The following is a 25,091-nucleotide window of genomic DNA, read 5'->3' on the forward strand; positions in this document are numbered from 1 at the left end:
TATTTCTCTAACGATATTTTCCCACTCGATCGTGTACTCCAAGATTTAAGCTATTCTTAATTGATTTGTTAACTTGAAATTCAGAATCCCGTTCAACACCTAAGGTATATGAGGCATGGGCATACAGCTTGATGCTGTATCTGAACCAAATAATCTGCCACCGGACGCTAACTATACAACCACGAGGAACTTAAACTATTCCTCATTCAAATTATAGGTAACTGTATCAAAAATAAATTATCGATCACTTGTTAACTCAAATTTCTGCAGCTGCTATTAAGTAAACAAGTGCAAATGTGAGAGTTAATTATTGGAGGTAGATGATACAGTCACAAGTAACAGGTGCTCTTGGAAATAAATGAAAATATAAATTATTTCTTTTAGATATGTTTATCATCATTCACGAAATTGTATATACACACATTAATGCTAGTTTAAAATTCTACATACTCCCTAGAAAGTATCAAGCACCCCAGCTTGAGTATCACTGGTCTAGAAAATTGTGTGTGTTTTAGAGTTGTGTAAATTGATGGATATTTTGTACAGCAATGGTAAAAAATCGAAATGAGTGTTGTATGGCTTTGAGATGAAATGAGAAGTGTGCAATTAGGTAAAGTTTTGTTCTTCCTTTTGTTACGTAGAGCGCTAGAAGTTGTTCCTACTAAAATGCCCAACTGTGACACATCCTGTAAGAAGATTAGCATCTGTCATGTGTACCTTTACCTGCGATGTTTTTTATACATAGCTGTCCTGCTCGCCCTTAGGACCATTTTCAATATCATATCAGAATATGGGTCATTTAAGTTGAGTTACTTTTCTACTACAGAAACAGTACACGGAATACATGTATATATCAGGTGTAAGTATTTTTGTTTCATCGTTAATCTTATTGCTGTTAGGAAAACTGTTACGTTATCTCTCAGTCCTCATCCCACGAGAAATACTATGGCTGAGCATTATTAGGGGTGAGGTTTAAATGTTCATAAATTCGAAAAAACTGTGAACGCCGTCTAATTGGCTCTTGCCTTGAGCGTAGATCTGTTTCCAGTGATTGAAAATAATTGCCTACATTAAATTGATGATGAGAAAAACATCGGAGCACTTGATTACACGTTGAAATTGCCTTAACCACATCATTTACGCTTCAAAGTCTTTCCACCACTAATAAAAGGGAAAACACACACGCATAAATACAGAAAGTATTCGTGAAATTGTGTTTACTATATTATTAGATTCTGAGATTAGTTTTACATTTCAGTAAACATTTCCTCGGCAGGCGTGCCACTTGATTTTCGACGCTAAGCTAGTGGGGAAAAAAGTCACAAGTCGCGATTTAGAATCTTGGTCTCGATATTTCATTACTATACTATAGTTCCCATCATCTTTGACCTACAACTTGAGTATAAAATAAAACCAGTTGAGAATGCTCCAAGAGCATTGCCAGAACCAACTTAAAAAGAATAGAGAGATGGAGCGGGAAAGATTACTTGTGATTGTTCCTAGATGTAATTAAGCAATATCACGGGAACTGTAAGTCAGAGAGATGACATTGGTGTTAATACCTAACAGGATGGTAAACATTTTGGTACCGATATTAATTGATGGCCACCGGCCAACTGGCCGAAACAGTGGCTATTTGGTACGAAAATATTTACCATGCTCTTAGGTATTGATCAACACCAATATGATCTCTCTAAGACTTATGGTTCCAGAGGTATGGCTCCTTTAAATCTCCTGAAATCGGAACTTTTTTTTTGGCCAATATCACGGGAACATATGACTGACGCTAAAAATTTATTCAATTTCTCAGATAGTTTTTGATGCTCTGTCACATGCAGGGTTCAAAATTGAAAAAAAAAAAAATCGCAAATAACAGACAGACGGACAGTCGCACAGAATATTCAGTAACGAACTTTTTAAGTTTGTTGATCAAACTGATATATTTCGCCTTTAGTATGTATCAGATTGATTTACGACTGTTTCCTCAAACTCTCTTGTTGTTTCTGTTTGTTGAAGATTAGAATTTGTTTTCAGCATCAAGGCCATATGGGACTTGGACGTACAGTTTAAAGTGGAATCCCAAGCACTAATGTGTTCAAATTTCAATGCCCTCCTAAGAATCGAGCCAGAGACCCTGAAGAACAAAGGTGGCCGCGCCAATCACTATACTAGCGGAGAAGACGAACCTAGTTACAGGTATCTATACCAATACGATGACACAACAAAGCACCGTCCATTTTGGTCATTCCGTAATTTTCCAATGGAACTACACGATTTCACTATTTTGATAGGCACGACAAATGGACATGTCCGCGTTACCTTAAAAGAACCATGACTTGGCATTATTATTTGCAATTACTGCAAAAACATTAGACAAAAACTTTAAAAAGAAAAAAAAAATATTTTAGCTCTAACATCTGTTCCATACTACAGCGAACAAGAAAATATCTCGTAGCATGGTCCAAGGACATTGATCTGCACAATAAGTACCGTATGTTACTTGGTCCACTTCATAACTAATATTATCAATGACCGCACAGTGCAGTTTTTGGAAGCAATACGAAACCAGCTGCCCTCAAAAACACGGATCCATCAAGGACAGAAGGGCAAGACGAAGCTGGAATGGAATACTTCCTGCTCTTTTTTTTCCTACCTTACTCGAGCACCAGCTGTTAAGCCACCTGTCCTTATTAATCGCTCATTATATAGAAATCTTGCCTCAAGCTCTCACAAATGAATATCCAACAAGTTTTTTCATAATAATTGAAGAAGCTTGAACTAGTTCAACACAAAAATCATCTTCATTTTTATCTCCTTTCCTGCGAGGTACAAATTACTAGTGATTTCAATGCAATGTAAGTCAGTTTATGAAACCAAGACACTAAAAGTAATTGTAAAAGCGACAACTTTCTACCACGAAGAGATGAAATAAAAAAAGCGAAGGCTGGAACCAAGATAGTCAATTCTATTTCATTTGTGTCTACATACATACATACATACATGCAGCTTTATTTTTCTCAAGTGGTATCGTATCTCACCCAAGTGGTTTTCTACACAGAATCAGAAATGTCATGTATAAGGAAAGTTTGATAGCAAAATGCGATGCACCCACGATCACTACACCAATCTACTTTATGCTTTCTCTTTGATAATGTTTCCCACTATACAAACTTTGCTTTCAACAGATTTAGATCTGATTTAAACTACTGTACATTTAATATTTACTAGCAACAATTACCCGCTTCGCTGGGTTAAATTATGAAGAAATAGTAATATGTTGCGTTAGTAACTTCTTACTATTACTAAAGCGCTCTCTGATATCGGTCACTTTCGATCATTTTGATATATTTCCCTCTCTTCCTCCCCCAAGTTACGAGGCTGAATTGAGATTTAAACGACATCTGAAGTGTCACTGTTCATCACAGCTGCTCCTAAAAGTATGGATTAGGCACTAATATCGGTCATTCTCGATTTTATATATCACTCTTCCCCATACTGCGGGGCACGGCACCGAATGTGTGACTGCTCATCTCAGCAACCCAGAGAACTATGGATTTGACACTGATATTGGTCATTTTAGATCATCTTTATATCATGTTCCCCTTCACCTCCAAGTTGCGGGGCTGAATTTAGATTTGCACGGGACCGAAATTGTCAGTGTGCATCTAAGAAACTCCGAAAACTATGGATCTGACACTAATATCGGTCATTTTCGATCTTTTCTAATGTTTCTCCCCCTTCCTTAAGTTGCACCGTCAGAGTGAAATGATAAAAACCACCCGAGGCCCAAACCTCACTTATGTTGAAAATTTGATCGAAATCAGTCGGGTGGTTCAAAGGATTAAGAGTCACAAACATAGTCACTTTCAATTTTATAATATAGATTTATTTAGTATTGGTGTGTAGTATTTATGTAGTACTATTTATTTATTTAGTATTCATAATTAAGAGTTATTTGTAAGGGTTATTTTGTAAATTAGATTAGGCCCAGTTATAAGATATGAACGTATATCGTATCAACCGGGGGAAAAAGGGAATTAACGATCTTTCTTTCTGTTTTATATTTTGGTTTGTGATAAATGGGGATTGGCTGCAGTTAGCTTATGGTAATCAATTAGAAATCTTTTTTTTCGCTCTTATATTAAATATGTCACTACCTTTGTATTCAGCGTGTCTGATGAAGACAGAGTAGATAGTTGGGAACTGTTACACTTAATCCTTATACAATAGAAATATTGTTTTGCTCGGTGAGTAGTTTTAAATCAGATAAATTATTTTTTGGAATTTGTTTTTTTCTAACAAATAATGGAACAATTGTTATTCCAGATATATTACTTTCTGCCTATTTATGAAATTTTTATTCAGCACAGCATGGCTAAGAAAAAAAAGCAGGTGCCATTTCTACTGGAAACACGAGCCTAACGCCTAGTTAATGTAAAGCTAGAACATGTAGGTCTATGTATCAAATTGGATTTGAACTATTATGACGTATAATATTCAAAACTGGTGCCTAACTAATAAGGAAATTGTTTAAGTACTACATCTCAGTTTCCTTCGTACCAATAAACTGATATTAAAAAATGTTGTTTATGAATATAATAAATTCACTTTCGGAAGATAGTAAAGTAAGTTTGTAAGGTAGTATAAAGCTATACAAGTACCCACTCCCATCATAAGCGAATGCTTTAGGACAACCTTGTCATCTATGTCACTCTCTTCTCTTCATCTGCAACACCTTGAAGAGATTGGATGGTTTCAATTTTTAAGTCAGTCAGGATTTTCTTCTGCCAGATCTCATCCTTTTAAAATTCAAAATCTTCCATCAATTAGGGTTGATAAAGACCTCTTATTCAAAGCGATTACTTCATTATACTTTAATAGTATTTCTTCCCATTCAGATGCAGTTATATATATATATATATATAATAAAGATGATAACTTCAGTATAGGTATGTAAGAAATTTAAGAAGATTTTTACTCTTCAAAATTCCATTCTTGAAACTCTTGTTACTGGATTTTTTTAAAAAAGATATCATAAATTTAATTCTTGGATACTATTATTCCAATAGCAATTAAACACGCTGTTAGTTTTCAAAAAAAAAAAAAAAATCAGGTTTTACATTACATAAATGCTTCTTCATTTTAAAAATTATTCTTTAATTAGTTTTATCTGGACCTTATAGACAAACAATTCTTCATAAAAGTTTCTCTTTCTTTTCTTTTTCTTTTCCTTTCTTTTTTAATTTCACATATACAAGTCAATCATAAAATCGAAAACATGACGTTCCACAGTTTAGGTTCTCAAACACAATCCATTCCGGACCATGTGTCATATTATTGGAGATTCGCCGCAGAACTGATGACAAAAAGCCCATGTAGAGGTTTTAATATATGCTAAGGAATAACATTATTTCACAGCATTGACAGGGAAACATTCTTTCCTTTTGTCCACTTTGTTTTTCAGTGAAACGACAAATGAGCATTAGTGATGGGCTTAGAATGTTTTTAAAAACTGGTAAAACTGAGTCCGAATAGCACTTTGGCAAGGTTACGAAACACATAAGTGTAAAACTAAGTTGTGTTTTATCATAGACATGAAACTCCACTTTGTGAACTGTATAAGTAGTTTAAGTTTCTTAACGTCCTTACGAACTCAGCACTTAACAAAAAATATCTATGTGAGCACATTGAGATCTAGTACCAAATAAAAATCTAGAATTACAAGGTATCTTTTTTTAGTGTTGTTATATTCCATTATCTATGCTTTTCGTGATCACTGCTACTTGTGATATACAAACATTTTTATTATTTCATGTTAACGTAAATTTTGAAATGAATATATTGTTCTTATATTATCGTTATGCCTCTCTGTCAGAACTGCTACACAGAACTTACTAATTGTTAAGCAAATTTGAAAGTGTTTAGCAACTTGCTACTGAAGAAAAACTTTAAAGAAGATAAACAAACACATACATAACGTATATAAGTGTGTGTGTGTGTTTGCACACAGAACTTCGAATCTGATACAAAGGCTTGACTTGAGGAGCAAGGAACTCAGGTTGTCACAAAACACGGAAAAGATTAAAGTAATGTTCAACAACTCACCACGTCAGAAACGCACACTGAAAACAGGAAATTAAGAGCGAGTGAATATCTACATATACCTTGGTTTCTATGGATGGTAACATCAAAGAAGAAATTAACAGACATATTAAGCTATGGTGTATTGCGCTCGGGAAGGAAAAAAAAATACATTAAAATTTTTGTGTGTCTAAAGCGGAGAATTTATAATGAAAGCATTCTACTAGTTTTGACATACGAATTAGAGATGTCAACACTACCAAAATCAGACATTCTCCGCCTGAATAATGCACAACCTATCATGAATAAATTTGTTAAAGATCACCAGCAAAGGTTAAAAAAAAAATACAACGAAGGCACCAGGAAGGATGGATACCATCCTTAAAACTTATGACAGAATCAACATACAATGTGGTGGATGTGTGCGTGTAGTCCCTTAATTTAAATTTGAAAATCGTTGTAAATTACCCAATCACAGTCCCTACGTAAGAGTTCTTATATTTTCAATTAACTGGGGGGCAAGTGGCTCAGTGGTAGAGCGCTTACCTCTTGTGAGTAGAGTCTCTGATTCGATCCTCGGCCAAGTAAGTTTGTGGTGGACAACCTGTCCGTGAGTTTTCTCGGGGTACTCGTTTTTCCTTCCACATTCCCATTTCACTAATTTATCCATTATTCACTTGCTTTAATTACTGTCTCTCTTTACCCATAAGACATAACCGTGGGACCTTAAACACAAAGAAATTAACTAAAAAACTGAGTAATATAATTCCTTGGTTCTATTTTGTGTATTACGCTCTTCGTCGACATTTTTTTTTTAACACAAATACGTTCGTCCCTCATTGCTTTTAATCATAAGGATAGTAAATATACCATATGTGATTAATGAAACTCACCCGATTCTGATGAATCTTAGCATGGTGGTAGATGTCGACCTGAACTTACTACATGAAATTATGATATGGAGGCCTTTAGTTTCGCGTTACGAAAGATCAAACTGGAAATTGGGTATGTAGTGGTATTTAGAACAGAATTACATGTAACAAACTTGTTATTAAACATTAATCTGAAGCATAAGAAAGTGAATCACGAGACGGTTGATTAAATGCAATGTACACTCATGTCCAAAGTGATTGTCGCATATCTATAACTGTCTTCTTGTACGAATATAATTTGATAATGATTTTGCAGGGTACTTTTAATACAAGATACTATGTGTATAGTCGGGAAATATATATATTTGTGATAAATTTCATAGGAAAAAAAATTATAAATACAGAAATTAGAATGAGTAAAACAAAATGTTGATAAATGGACAAGAAAGTTTCATTTTCGTTTTATTGTTCTTATTTATTGCTTTTTTGACATGAAATTTGCCACATACATACCTTTGCCGATTATACACATAATAACATTATAAGAAATACCGGGCCAATTCGGTACCAAATTATATTCCTACAACAACATATTTATAGGAATGCGACAATATTTTTGGACATGAGTGTACATATGAACAAGGATTTGCTTTACCCACTACTACTACTACTACTACTACTACTAATAATAATAATAATAATAATAATAATAATAATAATAATAATAATGCTTATAATAGTAGTAATAGTAATAATGATCACAGCGTACAGGACGTGAAGGGGTTGTCATCCCACAAGCTATACAACCCATTAAACATTACATTAAAATGGGTTGCATATTTCTCAGGGGTTCCTACAAACTTCTTCCCCACAGGAATACATGGAAACATTTTTTTATTGTCTATATCCTGACAAGCAAGGGGCGCGATATCGAGACTCGAATTGCGCAATAAGAGTTACATATACTGAAAGAGCATCAGGTAGTTAGTAAATTACCAAATTATTAGCTGCAGTCCGCCAGTAGGGAAAAAGTTATGGGACTGTAAAGTTCAGGGCCTGGCGTACGAAAACCACACAAAACTTAGCATTTGGCTTGTTCCTCTTTGTATTGACAAGAGATAATGAACTCTAACGTATTCCCATCACAAAACATGATGTTTGACATAAGAAAATCTATATGAGAAAAATTGTCAGCGTTGCCATCCATAGAAATTACAGTGTTGCCCCAATAAGAATACAGCGAAAAGCTTGGTTTGCAGCGAATGAAAGAGTGAACACAACGGTGTTTTGTGACATCATGTTTTCGTGGTTCGCACGGAATTACATTTTACATAATACGTTATTTAGTTTGTAAGAATGAAAGTAGTTATAATATACTTGTATTAACATTACAGAATATTACTTAAACATAAGTACAAAAGCTACCAAGAGAACACTAGTATGAAGATGCTTCGCAAAGTAGACCTCACGATAAGCCTGTGAAAATGTCATTCGGGTTCGAATCGGTTTGTTCGTTGGGCATTTATCGTGAGGCATACCGACAGACAGACAACACAAATGCCGAGCATCGCGAATCGTAAAACTCGGTTCGTGTTGTTAGTGATATATCGCCGCTGAATAACGCCGTTGAATTCATTCTTGTAGTCCGTGTCTTAACGAAGAGCGTAGGGTATTCTAGCAACACTGTAATGTCTATAGATGACACCAATGGCAAGTCTCCAGGAGCGCTGTTTTGACTCCCTTACCACAGAAATGTGTTATTACTGCGCGTCGCTGGCTATCGTCCGATGCGCATATTATACTAACTGTTTTTGTTTGGATCACTCGATACTTTCTGCTCTTCATATCAATTGTGTGGCTTAAAACTGTCATTTACATAGCTATCTCCCCTTCCCAAACAAATATCATTTGGTTTTGCACACACAAACAGGTTATTCCTTCTGTTTGCCATAGTCTCTCATGTTTACTTTGCAGCCCCATAATTTTGCCCTACTGGCGGACTGCAGCTAACAACGTGGTCATTTCATGATTGATGCTCTTTCAGAATATATAACCCTTATTGTGCAACGTAAGTCCCGATCACGTACTATTTGCTTGCAAGCTTTTCGAGGTATTCTTATTCTGGCAACACTGTAATTTCTATGGATGGCAACACTGGCAATTCTTATACAGATTTTCTTATGTCAAACATCATGTTCTGTGATGGGAATGCGTTAGAGTTTATTATTTCTTGTCAATACAAAGAGGAACAAGCCAAATGCTAAGTTTTGTGTAGTTTTCGTACGACAGGCTCTGAACTTTACAGTCCCATAACTTTTTCCCTACTGGCGGACTGCAGCTAATAATTTGGTAACTTACTAACTACCTGATGCCCTTTCAGTATGTGTAACTCTTATTGCGCAATTCGAGTCTCGATATCGCGCCCCTTGCTTGTGAGATCTAATCAACGGATCATCTGCATCAATGAAATCTGTTTCTAACTCTCGACCCTTTACATTCTGACCAAACCTGATGGTGATCTATCAAACAGTTCCGGACATACTGCCTTCCACACGGACTGAAACACGGATAAAGTAAATATATAAAGAAGTCAAAGTAAACCAAACTTCCTTTAAAAGTCAATAAAGATAATTTTTTGTCTACAATAAAGAAATTTAATAGCTATCACTGGTCATAATTTATTCGGAATTTAATTCGGACAATTATCCTGGTAGTGGAAATCTGTATATGAGCAAGCTTCAAAATCTGCGCCAATCGAGAATAAGGCTAAACTGATTTTCAAGAATATTAAGATTCATTAAGGAAATTCCTCGCTTAATGAACCTTAATATTGTTAACCTGGAAATTGAACACAGAACTGGTTAAAGGGGAAACTGGGAAGAAACTACGAAGAGGCAAAAGCAGCTGATCACAAAATCACTTGATCTAGGAGCGAACCACAGTCTTTCAGTACAAGAAATGACCTCTGTACCACCAAGTCACCCCTCCTACTATTGTTGATAGTGAAGCTGAAGCGAAAGATTTTGGGGACGAGATTGAAAACTGAAGCGGTTGGCGTACGCGATTTCGGCGTGGGAGACCCGGGTTCGATTCCCGGTGGAAGCTCATGTGATTCGGATTGCACGTTAAAATGTACATCCACGTCTCATATAGCCTCGTTGCTTAAAGGTACGCTAAACTGAAAAATCAAATCAGAACTGAAGTTGAGTGAGGTTTGAAGGAAGTGGACACAGACTATGTACGATAGCAACATCGTTGAATAAGTGTAGCGAATCACAGTTTGTATCATGGTGTATGGTGCTATTGTGATGTGAAGAGAGAAATATGCCGGCGTCCATGATACATAAATTGCAATTTAGCCACATGCTAAAGGTTAACTTCCTCTCTGTTCTGTAGTAGTAGTTTGTCGCAGAGAACACAGCTATCCATGACGTCACTAGTTTGGCTTTTGAGGGTGGGGTAGTGTGCGGTGATGGGTATCATTAGGAAATGATTGGGTGAGTCATTCGTCTCAAGGATGCTAGCCACTAAGAAGTTTCAGTGCAACTAAAACAAAACACATACGGCTATAATAGACTTAGTTATCAACTCTTCCCGCAAGACCAGGAAAGTTTCCTACAGGATTTGGAGTTAGGTCGGAATTCACAGCTAAGAAGCATTAAGAAAAGAAAAGAAAAAGAAAAAACTACTTCTGTTTCCGGATATAGGCTATTGCTTCCTTATTACAACCCATACTGCACGATAAATTTCCTTGTCCATGTGGTAAAAAAGGGTGAGAGACTCAAGTAAGTTCATATGAGAAGTTTTTGCTCTGCACGAGTTCCATAACTACAAGAAACTACTACTAAAATGTTTTTTGATTGTAATGGTATAATACATTGAGAACAAATGTGCATATATTGTATAAATCTTTCAGCAGTGGTCTATATTCTGTAGCATCTCTTTTGTATAATAAAATAAAAATTAATAATAAAAACGTTAGTTGTATGGACAATAATATACGCCAGAGTCTCTTATGCAAAACATACCAAAGAGTCTTGAACGTGTGAGATTCGCAAAGTTTAAAGAAACAAATGAAAAATGAAAATTGTGTTTACAAGAACACGAAACAAAGGAACATTTCATTCTGGAATGTAAGTATGCATCAAAGCTAAGGAAGACCTGCATCTAGCAAGAAAATATAGAAGAGGAAATAGACAAAACTAACACGAAAGCTGGAATTTTTTAAGTAAAAAGTTAAAATGTACATTAAGTATAGTAAACTAAGGATGTGGAGAAATAAATCACATTTTAACAACTTCACAATACATAACATTTCTGAAGAGAAAGAAATTAACACCTTTATCAGGCCAGAAACCAGCCAGAGATATTTGGGGGATTAGTATCTTAGGGGGGGGGGGGCAAGCATTAAAAATTCTCTTACAAAGATCTAAATTTTGTTTTTTGTATTAATAATAGAATTTTGTATTGAGGTCTGGAGGGGCCATGGAAAGTTTAGGAGGGCCAGGTCCCCTAGCCCCCTTTTGGTTGCGAGCCTGATCTTGATTCTTGATTACAATGGTTTCGTAAGTGGTTGCCATACTTTGTTGCTACGGTTCACGGAACCATCAATATTTTGTTACAAGCTGATGTGAAATACAACTTCTTGAATCAACAGATGAGGAGCACGATTGCTTGAATTGCTTTTTAATGTAACAAGTAATAGAACACGAGTGTGTTTTTCAATAATGCTGCATAACAATTTAATCTACATTATAATTGTACTCGAAGAGATCTCAAAACTGTAGGCCTACCCACTGTGAGGCTACCAAAATGTCTTGAGCTGGGGCAAAAATGGGAACTAAAGCTCACACCCACGCGTTGAGCCAATAAGGGTTCAGCAGTTGCTAAGCGAAAGATCCTTACCGAAAGGGAGATTAGGTGTCAAATCAACGTGGTATATCTATAGTTGCATCACCAAATGACATTCACGATCTCTTGGTGCAGCCCCAACGTCGTAATGATTACTTGAAGAAATAAGTCGGGGATTGAGGTGTCAAAATTCTGACAATACCAAAAATTAATTAATTAATTAATAAGAAACGGCACAACAGAGAGAGCATAATAGCCATACTGGAGTAGATTTCTACTTATATAGTACACTGTATGTTCTATTGTTGAACTATCTTTGAATACCATGATTGGTCCATTTAGTCAACGCAAACTTCCTGATTCAGTTTCAACCAATTATAATCTCATAACGGAAAATGAACTGTTATTACTTGCTTAACTGATTTCACTTTCGTCCTTTGGACAATGGTGTGGCTACATACGACAAAGCCTACAGTTGAAGGTGGAATCTGAACCACTGTAGTCCGCCTGGTGCTCCTTCAAAAGACTAAAGTCCGGGACTTGTGCAACAAAGACACGAACTCTAACCACTATACTAGGAAGAAGGCTGTCATTAGTTGTGATATAACTACTTACGTTATCATTCAGATTAATTCGCGCTCTGGCTGACCAAAGCTCTTCATAGCTGCATCACCACATTTTGTAAATCCTGAACGATTATGGATTAGGATTACTACAGGATAAGTCGAAAGCCTATTCATTATCTCCTAAGTTTGCGAGATGTAAGCGCTCAACTTGTACGTGTTACACTGTAAATAGTGATACAATTGTTTTAGGCTTCAGCGGAGGTCCTCTCACTAACGTACTGTTTGTATTTAGTGTTTTTGTTTCTTTGCATGAGTTGCGATCTCCCACATTGCAAAAAAGAACATTACCTGTAGACAAAAGAAAACAGCCACTTCTACTGAAGAGTTCAAATACTGCCTGGTTGAGCACCGAGACCATATTAGACATGAACCTACAGCTTAACATGGAAATCCGAATCACATGACTCCTGAGAAAATTTTCAATTGCTGTGAGAGAATATCTCAATGAAGTGTTTCCGAACAGATGCATTGATCGCCGTCACTAGCTGTGGTGGACAACATCGTGTCCGTGGGTTTTCTCAGTGTACTCCCGTTTCCTCCCACTTTCTCATTCCATCAATTCTTCTGCAATCACTCTTTTGCTTTAATCATCGTCTCCCTTAGCCAAAGGACATCGTGGGACGTTAAACTGAAAGATTTCATTTCGCACGTTACTACAAGCTCTGGAGAGTTGAGTTCACTGAGCTTAACGTCCCATCCAGCAGCGAGGCTATATCAGACGTGGACCTACTGATTAACGTGGAATCCGAACCACATGAGCTTCCACCGGGAATCGAACCCGGGTCTCTCAGGCCAAAGGCGCGTACGCTAACCGCTTAGCCACGAAGAAGCTCTAAGCTCTGGAGAGACCTCTCTAAAGTTTCAATTTGTCTGCCTAATAACGTACTATGGAAGTATATCGAACATAGTTGCCAGCACTCATTACCATACTCAAAGAAGCTGTTCGAAATGCATTTGGTACGACCACTTCAGCAATGCTGCGGAGAATATCACATCGAATCTAGAGGCGAATAATTTCCTATTATGAAAATTATGGTAGGAACACACAAACATTGAGAAAGCGTTTCTATAGCCTTCCCAGATAAGATCTAATTTCTCATATTTTTCCCTTTCATTTCAGATACATCAACATCCATATCTGAAAACATACACAGAAGGGAGAACGGTAATTTTCAATCACCCTATACAATAAACTTCCGCAGCAACGGAGACTCTGTGGTTCTTCAGATGCCTTAGCTTTTTCAAAGCCATCGCAGTTAGCACCTGTTGACAATTCAAAAACTAACAAAAGTAAGGAAAAAAGCGTGACGTTTTAGACGCTAACTTAAAACAAATCTAACTTGAAATTTGCAAACACTTCTAAGGATCGAACCTTGGACCACACGTACAAGGTACGGTGGCTCAGCGGTAGAGCATTCATCTCTGGTGAAAGAGTCTACTGGTTCTATCCCAGACTATGTGAGTGTTGTGGATAACATCGCGTTCGAGGTTCTCGGAGTTATCCCATCTCGTTCCACATTCTCATTCCACCAAATCATTTGACAATATTCATTTATTTTCATTAATGCACCTCCTTTTAAGCGTAAAGGGCATAGTGGTGGACGTTAAAATTAAGGTTTGTATTTAATTTCATTCTTCAATGACACACATGATCATGGCAGAAATTCTAAACTTTAGAGTCAAACAATTCGTTGGCAAAGACGATCTGAAAGCTGTATACGCAAGGCAAATCGTATCACCAACTGGGTCGGATAAGATAAATGTACGAAGAACAAATATTTGTTCAACGAAACCACAGTATTTTCTATTATTGAGAAACCTGACAGAACCTCTTGAATGCTACTTTCATCTTTCAGCACATTCTGTTTTCTTTGTGAAGTCGCTTGAACATAGTTAGCATCCATCTGCTTTGTTTTCACTCACTTGCACCGGCGTTTGTCACAAATCATTCATTACAGTACTTTCTATGTTTGTTACTCTACTTTCTTGGTGCCAATTAGTTTTGTAGATTCAGTTACCTTGACAACAACGAACGAACGAAGATAGCAAATACATCCCACGTTAACAAGCAATTAAAATCATCTTAAATTCGGCTTACAGTTCGTTCCTCACAATCATAACGCTTTCAGTCACAAATTGCAGTTTGTTGAAAATTATTAACAATCAAAACAGATGAACGATTTGGAGTTGCTTCTCAATCAGGATACAAAGGGTTCAAATTTTGAGATAGACACCTGAACAGGGAGATTTTAAGGGTTTACGCTTCATTCCACTACACGAATAATTGGTATCTTTAAATAAAACCTTTGACAGACTAATCCCTAGCATATTTCATTAACTTATTTTAGAAATTGGCGTTAACTGTATCAGAAATTGTTACAAAAATATTATCACACATAAAAAGTAAAAGTTACGGGCCACTGCACTAAACTTTCTCGAGCCAATATCTTACACTAAGTCATGTTATGCTGTGCGTATTACTGAAGGAGACCTCGGTTGTAGAAGGTAATAACCCATATATCGCAAAAATTTTAGTTCTCTGAATGAACTACAGGTGTGAATTATCACAAAAAGAAATAGCATGTAAGATGAATATTAAGCAAAGAAATACCAAACTTAATTAACGTTTAAGAAAAACGAACAGCCCGGACGCCAAGACGAAGTGTATTTAAGAAATGAAATAAAATTTAACGTCCCACAATTATGCCCTTTAAGCTAACGAGACGAATGACAAAAAAGTGAACGATTGTGAAGTAAGTTATTTTTGCTCTCCAACCGTGAATCGAACTCAAGACCACGTTCATTCAAAGCGAATGTGCCAACCACTAGAGCAACGGGGAGAGCAAAATGCACTTAAACTTTGATTTGTGGAAAGTATCCTGAGAACGATAATAATATTCATGAAGATGAAGCAAAAATAAAGAAAACCACTGCAATATCTGATGTCTTGTTTGCAGCCAAGCGTGTGCTTTGAAAGCAAGACACTGTTAGATATCGATCTAATGCGTGATTCGAACCATGTGCACCCCAACCGGAAACAACTCCAGTCATCTGCTTAAAGATCATCCAACGCAGTCGTCTCCAACTGGACGAAGTATGAGGTATGGGGACGGTTTTGAGGTCGGAGAAACGACAGAGAGAAATAAGTCGAGCAACGAAAGGGAATAGATTAAAAACAAGAACAAGTGGTAGGAACTAGGGATGGGTAAAGCCTGTTTGTAGAAAAAACGAAAACCGGTTTGTAGAAATACCGAATTCCAAACAACCAGACATTTTGGTTTTCTCCAAAAATAGGATCGGTCTTCAAAACCGGTTCGGTGTAAACTTTTGAAGAACAAAAGTATTTATGTGGAAACGGAATCGGTTTCTGGAGAACGGAACACTATTCTGCTCAGAAATAGAACCAATTTTAAAGAAACGGAAACTGTTTTGAAGAAAACCGAAACCGGATCCGGTGAAAAAACTAACCAGTTTTGGAGAAAACCGATAACAGGTTTCGGTGGAAAAATCGAAACTGTTTCAGTGAAAAACCTAAACTTTCAAAAATCGGTTTCGTTTTCCTAAAACCGGTTTTTGTGCCCACCACTAGTAGGAACGTATGGATAGTCATGGATCAACGAGTAAGGTACCTCCAAAAGCATAGATACTTTCTCTGCCTGCCAACAGTACAGAAATACTGTTTTTGCTCCTTCTCCCCATGTGGTTCACCAGGAATGCGAGAACAAAATTGTGATATCACAGAACATCCACTTGGAAATGATAGATTGAATCATTCAGCCACGAAGGAGTATATAAACACTTAACGGGGGTTCAGAAGTAGAGCGCTCGCCTCCGGTGCAAGAGTTTTTTGATCTCAGATCACATAGGCTTGTAGTGGACACCATGGTCACTTGTTTGTTCTGACATTCTCATTCCGTCAATCCACGCCATTAATCACCCGTCTCCCTTAACCTAAAAGGTACAATCGTAGATGTTTGAACTAAAATTTCCAATTCACTTCAGTACACATTTCACGAAATAAGTAAAACAAGAAATACTGAGGTATGAGAAATAACAACTTTTCATTCTTCACGTCTCAGGTAAGCATATATCCAATGACCTGGTTTCTTCTATGCATAAATGGAATTAAACCAAGATCCCAGATGCCGTCACATCACATTTAAGGTGGACACACGTCACTATTTCATGAACACTCGCACATAGTTTTCATAATTCTCATCAGCCCGCAGGACATAACAGTTCATTAAACTCGAAACTAATTTCCTTTCAAAATGAAACATTTACACTGCCTAAAAATAGTAAACACTTTTAAGTAAATACTAACACACTATTCCCCTGATACAGGATAAAGGACGTTCCATTCTCACACGCAACCATGGTTATTGTTATTATAATTATGGTTATTTTGCCACATAAGTAAAGGTATTGCTACCAGATGAACAAGTTATCTACTTCACGTCAATTGCGTGAATTTTACAATATTATTTGAATTTAAATACCTAAATAAATAAATAAATAAACCAGTTGAGGATGCTCCAAGAACAATGCCAGAACGAACTTAAAAAGAATGGAGAGATGAAGAGAGAAGGATAACTGATTGTTCTCTTACATATAAAACTAAATATTTATATCTTCTTGCTCTATTTCTCGCAAAATATAATCTCTCTATGACTTACAGTTCCCGAGATATGGCTCTTAAGTCTCCCGAAATTCGAACTTTCTTGGCCAATATCCGGGCAACGGTGACCAGTTGGCCAGTAGCCAGTTGACCAGTGACCACCGGTAACTATTTGGTCCAAAATGTTCTTCATCCTCTTAGGTATTGATTAACATTAATATGATATCTCTAAATTATGGTCCCTGAGATATGGCTCCTTAAATCTCTAAAAATCGGCCATTTTGGGCCAATATCTCGGAAACGGTAAGAGTGACGCGAGATATTCCATCACTTTCTCAGTTTTTAATGCTCTATCGAATGGAAGGCTCAAAATTAAAAAAATGAAATCTTTGCGTTTTACGTCCCACGATTATGCCGGCTAGGCTAAAGGAGACGGTGATGAGTAATGAATGAAATGGCGGAATGAAGAAAGTGGGAGGAAACGGGAGAACACCGACAAAACAGGATTACTCAAGCCAAATTTATTTTTACTTGAAAGAATACACCTTGAACTATTTTTTGGACGTTTTGACCAATGTTCAACATTTGTCAGAGCTGGTGACCAAATTGTCCAAACCTTCCTGAAAAACATCACACTAGTGTCGGCCACATGCGCACTGGTTTCACGGGTTCACTGTCTCTACTGACGCCAGTCCGCCTGAATTGTTGCGGGTGTCGCGTTGTTGAACCTTCTGTCTCTGCGATTTGCTGTTATCCGGTCTTTGAATGTAAGGAACTTTACGCCGGCCGAAATTCATCGTCAAATTGTAGACTTACGGTAAAACTGAGTGATGGAATGGTGTGAAAATGGGTGAAGCAGCTCAATGAAGAACGGACAAATGTCCATGAGGGCAAAACACGTTGTGGAGTTGTCTTCACGGGCGGGATCTTTCTTTGAGGAAGGTTCGGACAAGTTGGTCACTTGCTATGACAAGTGGTTCAACATTATTGAAAGTTATGTCAAAAAAAAAAAAAAAAAAAAAAAATAGTTTAAGGTGTGCTCCTTTATTTAAAAATAAATTTGGCTTGAACAAATTGTTTTACTATTTTTTTCAAAATTATACTTACTTTCCGCACACGCCTAGTATAAAGTACGCATTCTCTTGTATTAAAATCAATATAACATTAAAGTACTTTAATCAATACTATTTTAAGGTATAACTACACCGTTATATGCTGAAATATTTAAAGATATACCAAAGGAGAGAATAGAGGATAACCCGTAACCGGTTGACTAATAAAAGTGGCCCCCAACTATATATATATATATACATGCAGCTCTAAAAACGATTCTAATAGGATTAATTCGTTAATCACCTTGAACATTTATACAGAGGAACTAGAAGTTATTTACTGCCCGCATGTCGTGACAGTACAATTTACTTCAAGCCATGAACATATCTGTTTCATGCAATACTAGAAATAGCATATTGAACAGGAAGAACAAAAAAACTTGCCTTGCCAAGCACGTCACGCAACGTTAAAATGTTAGCAACTACAAGTTCCACTGTTCAAAACTATTTTTTTACAGTGGCTGAAGTAAAACTATCCGTGCAATGCCTATTTTTACCTTAAAAACAAAAGCCAACACTCGTACAGGGCTCCGCCAAGTGATTTTAAGAGCCCACTATGATTTTCATCAATCAAAATATCCCGAATTCTATCACCATGTAAACGCTGGAATGGTGCACTGAAATAAAACAAGCATATCCCAAAATACACAAAGACCTCATCCTCATACGTAAAATAAGAAAGCAAGTGCATTAAGCTTCCGATAGCTCACCTATTAAACAAAAAAAAAAGAAAAAAGAAAAAGAAAAGAAAAAAGAAAAAGAAAATAAATGAAAGAAATGAGATGCTCCCACGGTTATGCCTTTGAGGCTAAGGGAAGACAAATGATAAAGGCAAGTGAAGGACTGAAGTGTTGGTAGGATGATAATGTGGAGGAAACCAGAGTACCTAGAGAAAACCCACAGACACGATGTTGTCCACCACGAACTTACTAGGTCAGGGATCGAATCAGGAACCCCACATACAAGGGTAAACGCTCTAACTCAGACACCGCGCCACTCTTAAAATTCAAGCGAATAATTTAGGGAATGAAAAATAAGAATTAAAAAAAAAGTGTGAAAAGCAAGCCTATCCTCGCTCGAAAGTAAAAATGCTAAAGAAATCGCATCTTTCTAAAATGACAAAGAGAAAAATTCAAGCAGTAGAGGAGGGTTCCCAAAGAGTATGCACGCCCTATGAGCGCGCAGCGCCAATTACGCTGAAGTGGTAACACAGAGAATTATTATTGCTACGCTGTTTGATACGTCTGTGTGTGTGTGTTGATACGAAAAAAACAGAAGTTAGGGTATAGCTCCAAACAGAAAATACACATAAAAATTACTTTTTTTTTGAATTCTTGATGTAATATTTTAGTACTCTTAGTTAAGAAACTTTTCTTATATAATAGGTAATTATAGTACCTTTGTTGCATGGTAGAAAATATGAATGTAGATATAATTGTTTACCATGGCTTAGTTTCGGAAGTCTTGCATGTGCAGCCACCTGGATGAATTTCAGTAGAATTGACTGCTGTATTCCAAAGAGTGCGCGTTAGTGAGTTACCGAAGAGTGCGCGCGTACTCCTTGAGAATTTCGTTAAGAGTGTGTGGGTAGCGGCATTCATCATACAGACTATATGGTTATTCTCTGTAGCTAGTTAGTTTAAGAAAGCGGAGTGTAACAAAATGTTTTAATGGATTGTAGAATTATTTGCAACTGTTTGTCCTCGATTCAAGCACCAACTGTAAATCTTCTATAGGAAGTATTTTCAATTTACAGAATTTCTTAAATTACAATGATAATGATGATCTTCTGTTCTGCCCGAAGGTCCCCAGGCATTGTGAATCCATGATAGTTTGCCATTGCCTTTCATGGTATGGCGACGACGTCCTAAGTAGTGAGGAAATGAACGAAAGAAATGATCAAAATGAAAATACTGAAAGTGTTCCGAAGGAAGATGTTGAGCGAAACATGGCTCCGATTACCATAGAGAAAGGGAAACGTTTTACACGTACAGAAGCCGCAACTTCAAACACGTCTGTTCATCTGAGCTACATTATTCCTCTTCCGAAATAAGAGAAATACGACAAACTGCACGTACCGAACGTCGATCTGAAATTTTTACTAGGTCTCCATTTCACAAGGTCCTTCAGAGCAAACGAATTAAAGGAAATGTTAAGTCAAAGAAAAAAACTTTTTCATTATCTCAACGAACCATTCACTTCAACAGAGAAAACTGCAGCTGAGATCAACCAAATTCCAAGCCCAATGTGTCACGAATTGCATGAAGAACCAATTGACGAGGACTGGATTCAGTGCATTAATTGTGAACGATGGTGACATGATCAGTGTTCGTCTTACGAACGGGATTTGGGTTTCAAGTATGATAAGTGTTGAGTGCACACTCTTAGGGACCACGAAACGCACTCTTTGGGACAGTGGTTCTTAAGAGTACGATTTTTTTCACTTTTTAACGTATATCTCCATATCTACATTTAGTAGTAAAGTTTTCCATTTCTTACTATGTAGCCTAACCTTCAATTAAAATAACATTCAATTTATATAATTTTTGCTTCATTATTTTGGAGCTTTTTCAAAATGAATATTAAGTGCGTGCTCTTTGGTAACCTTCCTCTACTGCTCATCGTTGCGTACCACCATAATAAAGCACTTGTAATATCACCAATCTAAGACATCCCAGCTGGTCTAGCGGCAAGCGCACGCCGCTTTGGTGTACGTGCTCCCGAGATCCATTCCCGATAGGAGGACATTCAAAATGTTTGAATGTATTTAATCTTAAACTGCTCATCAAAGCCTCTCATAACATCAGAGCTGAGAGAAAGACTAAATTGAACAAAGTTTACCAGAAAACAAAAAAAAAGAGGAATACGAGCGAAGAATTCGTGCGCTATACTCCACAGGTTTTTGTGTACTTATCAATGCGTAGAATTCAGTACCAAGTCTGCCAAGATAGACAATGCAAGCTAGAAAACATGCGAACTGACAAAAGCACTATAGTGAATTTACTTACAGACTGGAATATCAATCTTTTGCCAGGACTACACGGCAAGGCAATATGAGGTAGAGGTAAACAAAAGGCCCAAGGTAGTATGAAAGATAAAGAGTCAAATACACGTTGGAATTTTTCAACTTTAACTGGAAACTAAAAATGCTTTTAGTGACAGTAGACAAGAGGGCAAACACCACTACCACCATCAGTATCCTGTCATTACTGGCAGGTCACTTGCCGCAACTGAAAAGCTTCCATGCTCCACGGTCTTCTTCTAACCTATTTGTCTATGCATTTTTCTGTTGGGATATCGTCCATCAACAGTAATCTCCTTCGTCCCCTTTCTCTCTTTCCTGCCACCATATCCTTTAGCACGTCCCTCATGATACAGTTTCGTCTTAGCCAATGTACCAACCAGTTTCTCTTCCTCTTTTCAACAATATATGAAATTGTTCTTCCCTCTCGTTCGTTTTCCGTTCGAACTAACACCTAATAGGAGCAATTGTTTCTAAACAAATACAAAAATGAAAGAAACTTGATCTGTGGTAATTAGAGTCATTAGATACAACCTAAAACCACACTTTTAAAAACTCATTTCCCCTTAAAGTCACAGCATAGGAACAATATTTAAACCAATTGAGAACGTTCCAAAAGCATTGCTAGAACGAACTTAAAAAGAATGGAGCGGGAAGAATAACTGATTGCTGCTACATGTAAAAGTGAATCTTTCTACCCACGCCTATTTCTGGCAAAAATTCGCAATATATCATATCTGTATGACTTACGGTTCCCAAGATATGGCTCCTGAAATCTCCCAAAATCGGAACTATTTTTTGGCCAATACCTTGGGAACGGTAAGTCATATACTGATGATATTGGTGCTAATCAATACCTAAGAGGATGGTAAACATTTGGTACCAATATTAACTGGTGGACATTGGCCAACTGAATAGTGGCCAAACCAGTGGACACCGATTACTATTTGGTACCAAAATGTTAACCATCCTCTAAGGTATTCATCAAGACCAATATCATCTCTCTGTAACTTATGGTTCCCGAGATATGCCTCCTTAAATCTCTGGAAATCGGCCATTTATTGGCCAATATCTCGGGAATGGTAAGAGTGACGCGAGATATTCCATCTGTTTCTCAGATAGTTTTTGATGCTCTATCGAATGGATGACTCAAAATTGAAAAAAAAAAAAAATAAAAAAATTGAACAAGATCCGGCGAACAGGTTAACTACTGGCACACAAAAGGGTTATAAATACATATGTTATCCGAAACATTACCCTGATGCAAGATGCTGCTATCCCTATCGAGCAAAAAAAAAAAGCATTTGTGTCAACCACCTGACAAAAGGAGCATGGTTCTAAAATTACATGAAAGTATTAGTTTTGCATCGCACGGCCACGCCTTCTAGGCTACAAGAAGGTGATGAATAATGAATGTGAAAGATGAAATATTTGGTGGAACGATAAAGTGGAAAGAAAGGGACAACGCCGAGAAAACCCACAAACATGATGTTACCCATCACAAAGTCTCATGGCCTGAGGTCGAATCAGGGACCTTTCACACCAGGATGAAGAACTAGCATTAAACCGTTATGCTTCCCAGCACGATTTTGAATTTGGCTCTCCGTAAAGAAGATAATTTACATCTTACTAAAAATATGAGAAAAGGAGTCAAACAAAAAAATAAATAAAATAAAGGACAATTAAACATAAGATCTACGTCTCACAATTATGACCCGAATGGAAAAGGGGACGAATGATAAGTACAACACATTCTAGTGATGAATATTTCCAAACTCTGAAAAGGGGAAAAAACATCATGGGAACCCAAGAACATACTATTCACCCAAATCTATGAGACCTCTGAAGCAACATGTGACTCACAATCCTCTTCAACCTCCAAGAAAAGCTGCTTGTTTGCGAGACAGAAAATCTGTATAAGTATGAATGACCGAGAAAACATGATAAACACTAAGCCAACAAGAAGCTTATCAAGATTCTCACAATAAACGCATAGTAAACAAACAAACAAAAAGTCTTAGACAATCCAAATCAACTACTATAAACGGCTACCCTTTTACTGAATAATAAATACGAAGCCCTACTGCTCTGATGGAATCTTAAGATCCTTTCGAAATATCACGTACTTCGAAATACAAACACGTAAAATACAGCATAATACGTAGTTCTCGTAAATTGTACACCGTCTCAGATACTCCACGTTCTTGTCCTGTTCGTCAACCAAGCCCAATGACAACACGTATTTTAACGCTGCCTGGTGTCAATATGCTTATTATACACTTCTTCATCGTGGAACCCGGGTCAATCCCCAGCAGAAGTTCATGTTGCGATCCCACGTTTAGTTGCAGGTACATGTCTCGCATAGCCAATTCGCTGAAGATGACGTTAAACCTCGAACTAATTAAACAAAGTAGTATGGGTGATTAAAGCAAGTGAATGATGGAAGAAGTCATGGAATAAAAATGTGAAAGGAAACTAGAGTGCCCCGAGAAAACCCATGGACACGATGTTGTATACCACACAATTACTTGGCCAGAGATTGAACCAGGGACCCCACACACCAGAGGTACGCACTCTAGCACCGTGCTCCCTAGAAGACGAGCTCATTGATTTTGTACAGGAATGCGAAAGTGGGAGGAAACGGCAGGTTCCCGAAAAGATATGCACCTCAAGCGTTTCCTCCCGGTCCATCACAAAGCTCATCTGGCGAAAGTTGTAAATATAACTTTTTGAGCATCTATTGGTTAAGCAAAGAACACATTGTTTTCAAGAAAAAAAAATTAATACCTAGTTACGAATATTTTAAATATTATCAAAATTCCTGATTAATTTAATCGATATTTTATTAATGGATTAATTACAAACCTGAAAATATTACCAATATTTTGCAAGTGAGAACTTTTATTCTAATCTTACGAAAAACCGTACTCCTGTCCCCTTCATTAGCAGCTTATATAAACAATGGTACACAATTACAGTAAATGCAATTGCATATTTTCGTGTCATTCGAGATGCTAACTGCATCTAGTAAGGAAAATATATTACGCAGAAAGAAGTAAATAAGTTTAAATTAATTTGATACACAAAATTGTAAAGATTTCATACCTAACAAATAAAACACAGTTCTGACCAGAGCAGAATGAAATATATTAAAAACTATACTTACAATGTGTTACAGTTTCAAGGACCTAACGTCCTCTTCATCAGAGTGTTTGTGTCTGATGAAGAGGACGTTAGATCCTTGAAACTGTAACACATTGTAAGTATAATTTTTAATATATTTCATTCTGCTCCGGTCAGAACTGTTTTATTTGTTACTCTACTTATCCAGAGCCATGGAGTTTGTTCATTTCATACCTAACTTTCAGTCAATTTTAAAAATAACCTAAATTTTCTGTATTAGAATAAATAAATAAATAAAAAAGCGGCAATACCTGCTCTGGGCCTCCTTGGCTGCAGGTATCATATAAGCCATTGGAAAAATGAAATGTTTGAGTTTTGCGTCCCACATTTATGCCGGCTAGGCTAAAGGAGACGATGGTGATGAGAAATGAATTAAATGGTGGAATGACAAAAGTGGGAGGAAATGGGAGAACCTCCTGAAAACACACGCGCACTGTTTTCGTCCACCACAAAGCTCATTTTTCGCGGGCTGGGATCGAACCAAGGACCTCATGCACCAGAGGTGAACGCTCTACACTGAGCCACCGCAGCCCCTTATAAGCTGTTGGAATTTATATAATAAATTGTAAGTTCTATTTCTACAACCTGTTTCAGTCAACTAGTGTGTGATACGCAATTCACCTGAAATTTACTTTTTCTGTCTTTTGGGGTCAATGTTCAATCTAAGAGGATTACAAGTACGTAACACGAGAACCACTTCTGGTTCGCGGACCACAGTTAAAAAAA

At 37.0% G+C, this 25,091-nt stretch overlaps 1 protein-coding gene across 7 annotated transcripts in view; it reads right to left on the reverse strand.

The window, feature by feature from the left end:
- The window catches only part of RalGPS (Ral GEF with PH domain and SH3 binding motif), a 385,336-nt gene that overhangs the window by 281,568 nt on the left and 78,677 nt on the right, over positions 1-25,091 (reverse strand). The window lies entirely within an intron of this gene.

Source organism: Thermobia domestica, chromosome 17 (assembly GCF_964235325.1).
Source record: "Thermobia domestica chromosome 17, izTheDome1.hap1.1, whole genome shotgun sequence".
Classification (NCBI taxonomy): domain Eukaryota; kingdom Metazoa; phylum Arthropoda; class Insecta; order Zygentoma; family Lepismatidae; genus Thermobia; species Thermobia domestica.